Here is a 14,213-nt window from a genome sequence, read left to right on the forward strand (position 1 = left end):
GATCAAACTGTACTGATGATCCAGTTCTCTGTGCTTACGGAACTTGGCTGATTCCTGGCGATGTCAGCACTTCTAGATGCCCAATACTTGAGCCAATATATATATATCAGCCAAAGCTAAGGCGTACGTGATGTCCCACACACACACACATTCGGGACCAAAGAGCCAGAGCTCAACCCCCGCAAGCACAGCTAAGTGAGTACACTAACTGATAACTGCAGGTTTCCTGTTTTCTTTAACTTCCTCTTCAACCTCCACGAGTTACTAAGACGGTAAAGCATGTGAAGCGTTTAATTAGTAAAAGGTTTTGAATACATAATTCGACGATTTATTATGCAAAAGGCTCAGGTCTACTAACTGAACACTGCTAGTTTATGTATATGAAAAAATATGAATTATATAAAAAAAATCGTGAGATAATGTGATTTTTATAAAAAAATCCAAAAATTGCATAAAAACTTGAAAATGTTTGAGCGTATGAGTCTGGTCGTTGCGTATGTGTGCATTTTTCAAGCGTAACTAGTAGGTATAACTTGATTATCGTGGAGTTTCTGACGAATGTGCCAGCTCGGCCATTTTGAGAGCAGATTTAAAAATGCTCCACTTCTCCTTTTTTCTTTCCTCCTTACTACCTTTTCTCTCCTCTTTCTTCAATTATTCCTTCTTCCTTTTGTTCTTTTACTCCTACTCCTCCTTCCTTCCTTCCTCCTTTTCTCCTCTCTCTCTTCATCTTCCTACTTTTCCTTCTCCTCGCCTCCTCTACGACTGTCGTCCCTAGGTCAGTTGTCCTCCACGACTGTCGTCCCCCAAGTCAGTCATCCCCAAGTCAGTCGTCCTCCAAGTCAGTCGTGCCCGAAGTCAGTCGTCCCCAAGTCAGTCGTCCTCCAGCCAGTCAGCTCCTGGGGTCGTGCTGTGGTCTCAAGTCTGCGTCAAGACTTTTGACGCAGACTTGAGCGGTTTACCTCAGGTTTCTATTTAATATATAATGCTCTGACAGGAACTCACTTGGCCTTCCATTGGCTGCTGATTAATATATATATATATAATGACCTGACGAGTTTTATGATGCCTTATTTTCCTGATTATTGAAAAAATCTACCTTTTTTTAATTATATTGTTTTCTGATGATATTCAGTGATTTCTTGAGGTTTCTAAATGAGATCTTTAAAAAATTACCTAAAAAACATAAAACATTAAATCACGTATTATGTATCTACTATCAAAACCTTGAATTATCTTTGAACAAGTTTCGGAGATTTTCTAAGATTTTAATATTTATTTTATCATGTTTGCAGTTGAATTACGTGAATTGCCAACGGGTTTGTATAGCCATTATAAAAACGTCTGTGGGGAGTGTTTTATAGTCATGTCTTGATATTTCTAACATTTAATCACTTAGTACTAAATTGATGATAGGTTTCGAAAGGTCATTACAAATAATATTCTGTTTTAACAAATTACACATGTTTCTAACACATGGTTAGAAAGATTATGGTTCTTGCAGATTATACATAGTTTCAACATATTATACTACCTCTTACAATTCACGGTTTTAGCAAATAATTATTTTTTTATAAATAATACATGATTTTAACTAATAATTCACTTATTTTTACAACAAATACAGTGTTAAAAAATAATACACATATGGTTTTAGCAGTACACGATTTGAACAGATTGACAGGTAACATACTTTAATAGATATATTACAGTTATGTTCAACATATGGCAGATGTTACATAGTGGTGATAGTTAATCTTCAGCTTAGATAGTGAATATAAGCGATTTTGACAATCCAATATGTGGTTTTGACAGTCAATATGTGATTTTGACAGTCAACATGTGGTTTTGGCAGTCAATATATGGTTTTGACAGTCAATATGTGGTTTTGACAGTCAATATATGGTTTTGACAGTCAATATATGGTTTTGACAGTCAATATATTGTTTTGACAGTCAATATCTGGTTTTGACAGTCAATATATGGTTTTGACAGTCAATATGTAGTTTTGACACCCAATTTCTGACGGCTTTGCCAGGCGATATATTTAATTCACGTTTTATCAAAATTACAAATAAATGGGTAATATACGATTCAAAGAATTATATCATGATTTTTGAAGTTAATTCAAGGCTTTGACAGTGAATACGTAATACATGGCTTGACCTTAATACACATTTTTGACACTAAAACAAAACTGGGACACATAATAGGCTACTCGGGTAGTTAACAGGCGGTAGTGGTAGTTAGATACTCTGACAGTTAACAAACAGTAGTTAATGAGACTATGGTAGTTAACAGTAGTTACTGAGATTCTGGTAGTTAACAAACAGTAGTTATTGAGATTCTGGTAGTTAACAAACAGTAGTTATTGAGACTGGTAGTTAACAAACAGTAGTTATTGAGACTGGTAGTTAACAAACAGTAGTTATTGAGACTGGTAGTTAACAAACAGTAGTTATTGAGACTGGTAGTTAACAAACAGTAGCTATTGAGACTATGGTAGTTAACAAACAGTAGCTATTTGAGACTATGGTAGTTAACAAACAGTAGTTATTGAGACTATGGTAGTTAACAAACAGTAGTTATTGAGATTCTGGTAGTTAACAAACAGTAGCTATTGAGACTATGGTAGTTAAAATACATATCTAATATACACAGTATTGTCAGTAAAAAGTAGAATGTGGTGAACATTATAGGTAAAATCATATGTATCATCATGGTAGCCCTAAGCTACCATGATGATTCATTATAGGTAACATTATATGTATCATCATGGTAGCCCTAAGCTACCATGATGATACGGATGTCAGTTCTCTGTTTTAACAGTTAACAAATAAATCTAATATGTTAACAGTTAAATACATTATTCGGAGAAATAAAACCAAATTCCAAGAGCCATGAGTTTTGTTAAACATCGCTCAAGCAATTGATATAAATTCTGCACAGTAATTAATTTACTCTTGTTAATGCACAATACTAACAGTTAACAGTTGGATCTGACAGTTAATCGGCTTGCATAGCTTTGCCGGTTTATATATAGCATAGTTGCATAGCATGCAACATATATATAGCGTATATACATAGCATATATATAGCATGCATCAACTAGGAATATAGCTAGTTGATGCTCTGACAAGTAAATGTATGACTCAAGTTTAATGCATTGGTCTGCAACAGTCAGTAATGCAACAGTCAATAATACAACAGTTAATACACAGTCTGACAGTTAATACAAGACGCTGACAATTAATATACTCGACAGTTAATACTTGGTCAGTTATTTCCATGTTCGGACTGTTAGTAAAGCTGGGAGAGTATGGGGTTCTTGTGACGCAAATGTGACGCAGGTGTGACGTAGAAATAACACGAGTGAGGGTAAAGGGACGTAGGGATAACATGGTGGCGTAAGATATCAAAGTGACGTGGGAGCGACGTATTAGTGACGTCGCTCCCACGTCCTTGTACGAGTGACGTAGGTCCTTGTACGAGTGACGTAGCTCATTGTACGAGTGACGTAGCTCATTGTACGAGTGACGTAGCTCATTGTACGAGTGACGTAGCTCATTGTACGAGTGACGTAGCTCATTGTACGAGTGACGTAGCTCATTGTATAAATAACGTAGCTCATTGTACGAGTGACGCTTGAGTGATGAATTGTGAATAGGTGAGAACTTAAAAGTGACACAGCTGACCTTTAACTGGCGCATCAAAGCTGTTAATTTCAGGGCTAAAGACGTGTATTATCCGTCATGTATCACCGCTTATACCAGCGTTTATTAGCAGAGTTATGGGCCCTCGGTGTGAAGTATTTTATCACTAAATGCATCGTTACGTGTATTATACATCGTTACGTGTATTATACATTGTTACGTGTATTATACATTGTTACGTGTATTATACATTGTTACGTGTATTATACATCGTTACGTGTATTATACATTGGTACGTGTTTTCAGTGTTTTATGCACTGAAAAAAAGCGTTTTCGAGCTTCATAAAAAAATTTAATTTTAAATCCATACAAATTACTCTAAGATGATTAAAGAAATAATAGAATTTTCGCACTTAAAGGTGTGAAATAACTGTTGATGTGAACAGTAATGACTTTTGTTGATGTGCAATAAGACTGGGTAAGTATTTTTTTATATTTTTCTCTTCTAATTAACAACATTTTCTTATTTCTATTCCAATCCTCATGGGAATATTTAAGTAACTTCGTCTTGTATTACACAGTAAACAAGATTGGAGAGATGGTAACCTTGCAGGCGATGAGTCACAATAACGTGGCTGAAGTTTGTTGACCAGACCACACACTAGAAGTTGAAGGGACGACGACGTTTCGGTCCGTCCTGGACCATTCACAATCGACTTGAGAATGGTCCAGGACGGACCGAAACGTCGTCGTCGTCCCTTCAACTTCTAGTGTGTGGTCTGGTCAACATGGAAACCTTTTTACATATGTGTTTAACGTGGCACACTTGTGGCTTACCGTATGTGGGAGGCTGATGAGTGGTGGTGGTGGTGGTGGTGGAGGTGACGGTGTGGTAGTGTGGTGGTGGGGGCGGGGCAGAGTCACAGCACTCTCGGTCAGGGAACTCGCTCCCTGACCCATGACTGGCCAGTACCACTACCACAGTCACCACCACCAGTCTCATGCTCCTACCCCAGTTCCTTCCGCCGCTGCTGAGCGTGTGGGTGTTCCTGCTGCTGTAGAAGAAGTCAGGTGATGGGGTCATCTTAGCACACACACACTGTGGCCAGGAGGCAGATCGCTCCGGTAGAATTCGTGTTTATGTCCCTTCGTTTTCTATAGTTTTCGTCACATAAATCTATCTCGGTTCCCTTTGAAGGTCATGGTAGTGTATGTGTGCTTATCGAGTATATTCCCAGGAGGACAAGGCAGCCTTGAACGCCCCCACCACCCCCCACCCCGACCCGACGCGTGTCGAAGTCCCCAGGCAAGTCACTCGACCCCTCGCCCCGTCCCCCGCCCCCCCTCGTCCAGGGCGGACGGTTACCTCTGTGTATCTTCCTCAGGACCTCAGATAATTCTTGTGTCCAGGTAAAATATAAACTTTAAACCCCCAGGCGGAGTCCGCTTGGAAGTTTTCTGCACAATTTCCCCGAAACTTTCCACTTGAAATCACTTTCCCCCAACGAGATTCTGAAAGTTGCGGGGATTCTCCGCACACGGAGGGAGTACCAGTAGCCCGCGCTGTCCCTTCCTTACTGCTGCTAGTCGCTACCTGCTTTATGACCTCCTTGGCGTCTAGCGATCGCTTTTATCGCTCTCGGTCTCTCCGCTAGTTACTCCCCACACCTTAATTACTCGCGAGGAGTCATTTTGAATTTAATATTATCCTCCGAGACCAGTTTCTAGTTTCATAAGTTTAGAAATGTTAATTGTTAACATGTCGATAACCTTGACGCATGTTGGTCAGGGTCCCTCACTTTCTGGTCCCATTCTCTCAAGTTTTCTGCTCTAATTTTCGACTGTGTTGGTGGTAATGCGATATTCCAAGTTTTAATGAGGTGCTTCAGTCAGCAGTGTGGCTGGAGGAGACCAGCCCGAGGACCTGAGGTCCAGTCCCCCGGTGCGGGGACCACGTCCCTGGTGGCACCACCTCCGGTAACTTGGCTCTGAACCAGTGCGACTTAGGTCTGGATCTAAGCTCAGTTCATCATTACAACTTTTATGGGGGCGCTAAAGTTCCAGTATTTGGTCCTTAAAATGACTAACTACCCTTCCTAAATTATTACGAAAATCCATTGAGCTATCGAGACGCGGTGATTGTTCGCTCATCCATCGCTATGGATCAAGAAGAGTAATTAAAAACAGCTTTGCTAAATAGCGCGACAGACAGCGAGCGCCTGGATGGCTTACGCTGTTGTTTGTTGACAGTTGACGTGCTAGGGGTGGAGGAGCATGAGTATACCGCGCGGGGTCCGGCCACCGGTAACTGAACCAAGGTATATATATATATATCCCGGTGCACGGGTGAGTGAGAAAATGAGTGAGAGAGAACGACCCAACCGTCTGCGTCCACGTCTCAATGGTGACTGCCAGCACCTCGGCGGCCCCGCCCGACCAACCTGCCGTAGCCCACCCAGCTCACACCTGCGTCGGGCCCGCCTAGCACAGTAAGTGGGTGTCCGTGGTGAGGTCTCCCTGGCTAAAGTTCACTCAGACTTGCGTAAGTGGGCGTACACTGTATTCCCGCTGCTAGGGGGCCACTTCCGAAAGTGGGCGTGCACTGTACTCGGTTGTGCTTGCGGGGGTTGAGCTCTGGCTCTTTGGTCCCGCCTCTCAACTGGAATACAGATTCCTGAGCCTACTGGACTCTATCATATCTACATTTGAAACTGTGTATGGAGTCAGCCTCCACCACATCACTGCCTAATGCATTCCATCTGTTAACAACTCTGACACTGAAAACGTTTTTTTTTTTTTGAACGTCCCTGTGGCTCATTGTATTCTCGCTGTATTTTCGCTGCTAGCGTCCACTTGCGTAAATCGGCGTACACTGGATCCTCCACTACATGGGGTCCACTAAAACTTGCGTACGATCAGTGAGACAAATTGCGTTAGCCAGCTTTTTATTTTGTTTGAGTGAATGAGTGCGTATATATATATATATATATATATATATATATATATATATATATATATATATATATATATATATATATATATATATATATATATATATATGCGAACAAGCCAGAATGGTCCCCTGGACAATATGCAACTGAAAACTCACACCCCAGAAGTGACTCGAACCCATACTCCCAGAAGCAACGCAACTGGTATGTACAAGACGCCTTAATCCACTTGACCATCACGACCGGACATAATGAGGTGATAGCCGAGGCTATTTGAACCACCCCACCGCCGGCACTCGGATAGTTATCTTGGGCATAGCATAGCATTTGGTAAAATGCTATGCCCAAGATAACTATCCGAGTGCCGGCGGTGGGGTGGTTCAAATAGCCTCGGCTATCACCTCATTATGTCCGGTCGTGATGGTCAAGTGGATTAAGGCGTCTTGTACATGCCAGTTGCGTTGCTTCTGGGAGTATGGGTTCGAGTCACTTCTGGGGTGTGAGTTTTCAGTTATATATATATATATATATATATATATATATATATATATATATATATATATATATATATATATATATATATATATATATATATATATATATATATAATATATATAATATATATATATAATATATATATATAATATATATATATAATATATATATATAATATATATATATATAATATATATATAATATGTTGTTGAATATGACCGAAAGGGTAAGATTAATAATTCTAGCACGAATCTTCTCAATTTCTTACGTTTTTCTTTACTGTTGAAGGTAATTGAAAAATTAACTCTCCAAAATTCATTTTATTACATTTTTATTTTTGGTCTGACGCCTAAAAGCGTTTCGTAAGGGCTTCTTACATTTTTCAAAGACTGGTTTCCACATATCATATATTATGCTTATATTCGTTTTGGGTGAGGTGATATGACACAAATGTTTTGGGTGAAGTGACAGAACACGAATCAATGGGTATAAATTGGATATGAAAACATAAGAATGAAAGTAACTACAGAAGGCCTATTGGCCCATATTTTCTCTTGCTGCTTCTATGTTGGTTCGGGGTCTTGAAGTGGGTAGAATATAGTTATGCGTTAATTGGCTGTTGATTGCTGATGTTGACTTTTTGATGTGTAGTGCCTCGCTGATGTCGAGTCTCCTACTATCGCTGTATCTATCGATGATTTCTGTTTTGCTTCAACAGACGATGAGTTACGATAACGTGGCTAAAGATATTATGACCAAACAGCACATCAGGATAAGGAAAAACGGAGACGTTTCGGTCCGTCCTGGGCCATTATCAAGTGTTATGAAAAGAACGACTTTATAACAGTCCAGAAAGACTGAAACGTCATCTTTTCTCCGTTTTCTGATGTGTGCTTTGGTCATCATTGCTTCAGGAATCTCTTCTTATAGTCCGTGCCACTTGCTAGCAAGTCTTACACTATACAGAGTTCCCCGACACACCACCTCCGGCTCGCCTCTGTCTGCAGCTTGCACTCTTGTCCTCTGGTCCTACAGATTCTTATGTTGCAAAATGCCCCTTGGTTCATCCTGTTTTCAAATATTGATATAGTCCAGGGACCCGAGCTCAATCCCCGAGCAGGACAGAAACGGCTGATCAAGTTTCCTTTCATCTGAAGCCTCTGTGTATTTAATTAGCAGTTAAGTTAGTAACCAGGAGATAGGAAATTGTTGTAAGTTGCATTCTGAAGAAAGGTCAGTAGTTAGCTCAGAGGGGACTATACGATATGCCTATGTACAGGCTTCCTGACCTCGACAATGGGACTTAAATACTGTACTGACACATATGATCTTACTTCCTCAGTACTGATCTCTGAAATATTCCACATATTACATCCCTCCTTTTGGATCTTTCCTCTCTCTCACTATTACTCTGTTTCCTGTTGGGTAGGTTTTCCCTCACTCAATTCAAGAGACTTCCAGGTCAACACTCTCCTCGTGTCTGTATAGGATCGAGCCTCCTTGACAGCAGGCTCGAATATTTTCTGAATCTCCGTGAACCTGCGGTCAGCTCAACCTCTTTTCCGTTCATAACCACTGTCTTGTTAAAGAGCTCTGGTTGGTTCGTCAGACACGACTTCTTTTCGGTGAGTCCATATTATCGTATTATTTTAAAATCGGTTTTTTGTGATGGGTAAAAATATTATTGATACAGGCTTATGTCGAGTAGTAACTCCAGCCTATTCTTGCTATATGCTGAGAGAGAGAGGGAGAGAGAGAGAGAGAGAGAGAGAGAGAGAGAGAGAGAGAGAGAGAGAGAGAGAGAGAGAGAGAGAGAGAGAGTAAGAATGAGTGTGATGAGACACAGAAAGCGTGGGAGAACATGGGAGATGAATCAGTGCCACAAGGGAGCTATAACCCAGAAGACTCCCACCCTCCCCACCCTGCGTGTCCCCCTACTCTCTCCCCTCACTCTCTCACTCTCTCCCCCACTTCTCTCACCCAGTTCCCCGTGTCTCTCTCCCCACCTCTCATCCACACTACCACTGATGAACCACGCGGGCCAACTCCACTTTCTTAAGAAGATTAAAAGTTGGTGGTTTTTATACCCAGGTCACAGAGTGGTGAGGGGGCGTTAAGCACTTGTTCTTAGTGTCTGTCTGTGGATGAGTGCGGGTGAATGAGTTGATAAGTGGGAGTGGCTGGGTGAGTGGAGGGTGTTGAGCGGGTGAGTGGCTGGGTGAGTTGAGGGTGAAATGAGAAGAGTCTACGCATGTGTCAGTGGGAGAAAGGTATATAGTTGTTAGTACTGAAGATTGATACTATGCACCCAGTTACTGCTTTTTTGAGATATATACAAGAGTTGTTACATTCTTGTACAGTACGCGTAGTGTTTCGGGCAGGTCCCTGGAATACGATCCCCGCCGCGAAGAATCGTTGTTACAACCAAGTACACATTTTACTGTTGAGTTAAACAGAGGCTACAGTTAAGGATTTGCGCCCAGTAAATCCTCCCCGGCCAGGATACGAACCCATGACAAGGCGCTCGCGGAACGCCAGGCGAGTGTCTTACCACTACACCACGGAGGCTGCTCAGTTGACGGGGTCGTGCTGCAAAGGATTCTAGGCTCCACTGGAACCATTGTTTCATGATTCGTTTTATAGTTTTTTGGAGGGCTGGTGCTTGCAGGTATATTGGTATCAATGTTCTCTTGGCGAGTTTCCTATCCGATTAGTGGGACGGCAGACTGGCGGCAGGACCACGCCATCACCTCTTTCTTGGAGCCGAAGAACTTGCTCTGCTTCTGCGATCATTACATCAAGTTATAGACTCAACGGGGAATTACTACGTGCGGAACTTGAGCATTTTTACTACTTTCATTTATAACATTCACAATCAAATATAAACTAACATCTTACTGACATCTTAACCTACCCTGGAGAGGCCACTCCAGACCGACAACCAGAGCGTAACTCCATAGTCTCCTGAGACTGGTGGATGCCTACTACTACTACTACTGACAGCAACATTAATAATGTCTAAAAGTATCGTCTAACAGACGCTAGACAATCCTGTCGACGCGTTTTATCTAACGCCTGACGCGTTTATTTTCATTATTAACAAGCTCAGGGTACAGAGTAATGTGCCGATGCTCCCCTCGAGTCATTAGGAAGAGCTACGGAGCTACGGATGATCAGCCCATCCTGTGAGATGAGCTGATCTCACAGGATGCTGATCATCCTGTGATGAGCTGATCATCTCACAGGATGGTTCATGGTACGTTGGTTGTGAGGTGAGTCTGTACCAGCCTGCACTAGCAAACTTTGGGTTGACTATGAGGCCATTGTCGTATATCCTTGAGCAAGCGAGCAAGCTCCGTGTATGTCATGCAATTCGGTCTAAAAAGCATTAATTGGGCATTCATTAATATATGATGTTGAAAAGTGTGGTTTAGTCTCTCTTTGTTTTGCACCTTCGCCACACCTCTCAAAACCCATGTGTTAAAACTTGACTGGAGATATTTTCAGCCACACCCGTCAGCCACACCCGTCAGCCACACACGTCAGCCACACCTGTCAATCAAGAACACGTATTTTAATGGTGCAGGTCACACAACTGTGCCATAATCACTCCCCTTCCTTGCATGGTAAACGCAGCCCCATCACCCCCACCTCACCTTCCTCACCCAACCACAGTGTCGTTTTAAGGGCGTGGATATTCAATTCCGGTTACGGGCTCACCATAGTCCGTGCTACATGGACACTTCGTCCTGAGTAGCTAAATCTTTAACAACAACAAAATCAATTCCGGCGTCATAAACTGCGTCCAGAGCCTATCTGTCGTGGCATTCCCAGTGTGGAAATTGAAATAAGTTTATTGAGGTAAAATACACACAAAGGGATGAGGTAGCTCAAGCTATTCTCACCCCGTTCAGTACATCGTGTTAATACATACATAGACACACATCACAAACAATAAACATATTACCGAACATTCTGAGAGATAAACATATACATTTCCTCCTTTAGACAGGTAGTATGGTATCCCAGTGTGGCGGTCGACGGTAAAACCCACCAGTGTACTCAGAGTACACCAAGTTATGAAGGACGAAGGAGAAAATGCCTTAGTTTTGCTTTCGTTTGATTTATCCACGAGTGTCGAGGCGCTTAGAGAATCCGAGCGACAGTGACTGGCTGAGGTAGAGTGGCCGATGTGACTGAGCACTATGACTGGATTAGTGGTCCAAGAGAATAGGAATATATTTAGCTGCGGCTCACTAAAAGTATTAGGCCGGTGGAAGTCAAGTTTGGGTATCCGGTACTGTATGAATGTCGAGTTGTGTTGGAAGGCAGAGAAGAGACATTTCCTTGACTTCCCTTAACATTCGTCAGGGGAAGTCAACACGTTTTCTAGTTGACAAAGACACCCGTTGGAGCGGGATGACCAGAGAAGACAACTCGAGAACAAGAAACCGTGAGGAAAACGTGTATGGTGTTGTGAAGTGATCAATATTGGGATCAATTTGGGAGAGCTAGGTTGTCTCTGGAGACTAGGATTATTTAATGAAAATCAAGACACTGGCTTTTGCTGGACACTAAATGCAAATCTCTCTCTCTCTCTGTCTCTCTGTCTCTCTCTCTCTCTCTCTCTCTCTCTCTCTCTCTCTCTCTCTCTCTCTCTCTCTCTCTCTCTCTCTCTCTCTCTCAGCCAGATCTAATTCATAATAGAATCAAATGACGCCTTCTTCTCTGATGTCTTAGAGGCCCGCTGATGGACAAATCCTTCTAGCGTAATTAAACAGGTTTTCTGGAGCGGTCGTTGTCCTTCGCCATTATGTCTAGCGTTACCAAGTTTGGTACAAAGAAAAGGTCAATACTTCTGAGTAACGTTATGACACCTTCGTCTCTGGGTTTTTATGCATGAATATTATTGTCGTTCAACTGCATTTAAATTCTTGTCCCTTGAAAATGTACAGCAAGTGTTACTGTTAATCTTGAGGTTATCTTGAGATGATTTCGGGGCTTTAGTGTCCCCGCGGCCCGGTCCTCGACCAGGCCTCCACCCCCAGGAAGCAGCCTGTGACAGCTGACTAACTCCCAGGTACCTATTTTACTGCTAGGTATATTAGTTTCAAGAATTTAATTATACCAAAGTTAATACCAAAGAGTTGGCAAGAAATACATAAGTTGTGTAATAGATACAAATAATTTGATTCAAACATGACTCGTGGCGGCGCAAGCGCTGTAGGTTGCCTAGTAATGTACAAAGAATAAAGCTCAAATAATTCCTGTACACAACTAGTCCATCACTAGACATATCCGGACTAGCAATAAAATAATCGACAGATTCAACGACAATAGGAGATTAGACACAGCCGAAGCACTGCATGCCAAACACACTCATCATCTAACTATCAACAACCAGCATACACTTTAGCATAGTCAACCGTCCGCGAGACCTTCTCTACTGCATACAACGGGTGAGTTACACCTCACCTCACCTCACTCTACGTGGTGTATAGACTGTCCAACCTGCTACTACTCTACTTGTTTACGGGCTATTCATGCCCGTGCCACCTCTTGGGTGGCTTAATCTTTATCAATCAATCACTACTCTACATTACGGGCTCACCATAGCCCGTGTTCACAGCTCCTGTACCAGGTAAGTGCACTACGGGCTTACCATAGCCCGTGCTACTTGCCCCGCTCCTGTGCCAGGTAAGATACGGGCTCACCATAGCCCGTGCTAATTGGAACTTGTTCAGAGTAGCTGAATCTATAACAACATACTACTCTACAGAGAGTTACAGCACCGCTCCTGTGCCAGGTAAGTCCACTACGGGCTCACCATAACCCGTGCTACTTGGAACATTTTGTTCCCAGTAACTGAATCAATAACAACAACATACTACTCTATTATGGGCTCACCATAGCCAGTGCTACATGGACAATTCGTTCCGAGTAGCTAAATCTACAACAACAACATACTAAACATACTATTGACTATCTCTTTGCTTCGTGGGTGTTGAAGAGGGCTTCAGTACATCGCGTCAGGCTCAGCAAAATTACAAAATGATCTTTGTAGAGTTAACGTTTCAACTTCCTTCTTAAATGAAGAAGAAATAGAGTAAAGATCCACGCTAGAATAATTTATATAACCATTTCGGTCATATAAAACACACACAATTGAAATTTAAATAAGTTTATTGAGGTAAAATACACACAAAGGGATGAGGCAGCTCAAGCTATTCTCACCCCGTTCAGTTCATCGTGTTAATACATACATAGACACACATCACAAACAATAAACATATTACAAACATTCTGAGAGATAAACCTCTACATTTCCTCCTTTACACAAGTAGTATGGTACCAGACGTACACAAATACTTTTATGACCTAGGTATGCTTAACACACACACGTATATAAATAGCTGTATAGAATAAAGACGCTTCTATAGTCAGCTGCAGATTTGCTCGGAATATATTTTGGGAATCTCATATAGTTAGGCTTCCTGGCTGACACATTCGTAATTCTACTATTTTGTGATGCATAATGCATTAATTTGGGGGTTATTATCCTCGTCCTATTTTGCGTGGGAGACGAGATTAATGCATCACCGTATGTATGTGTGTGTTTGTTCAAGTATATCTACTCATCTAGCTCACCTAGATTTATTTGTAGTGATTGAGTATGATATCTTGAATTTCGTTTTCTTGTCGTTGGTGTTCAAATGCAAGATAATCCCGAATTATTTTGTCTTTTATCATATATCTAATTTTTAAACTATTAACGGAGTTAGCTCCAGCTTTCTGTGTTCTAGATAATTTGACTTGCTCCCAACACTCACGATGAAGTTGTAAAACTATTGTCCTACAGAGTATCTTAGTATTTTGAGACTTCCCGTTCTATGGCTACCCGTGCTAGACATTCCACTTCTGTCTACTTTATCTATCCCCCTCAAGAGCCCCCAGGAAATTTCCAAAATCAAAATCTCGTGTGATATTTGTTGACCAGACCACACACTAGAAGGTGAAGGGACGACGACGTTTCGGTCCGTCCTGGACCATTATCAAGTCGATTGAGAATGGACCAGGACGGACCGAAACGTCGTCCCTTCACCTTCTAGTGTGT

This window comes from Procambarus clarkii, chromosome 83 (assembly GCF_040958095.1).
Source record: "Procambarus clarkii isolate CNS0578487 chromosome 83, FALCON_Pclarkii_2.0, whole genome shotgun sequence".
NCBI classification, from domain to species: domain Eukaryota; kingdom Metazoa; phylum Arthropoda; class Malacostraca; order Decapoda; family Cambaridae; genus Procambarus; species Procambarus clarkii.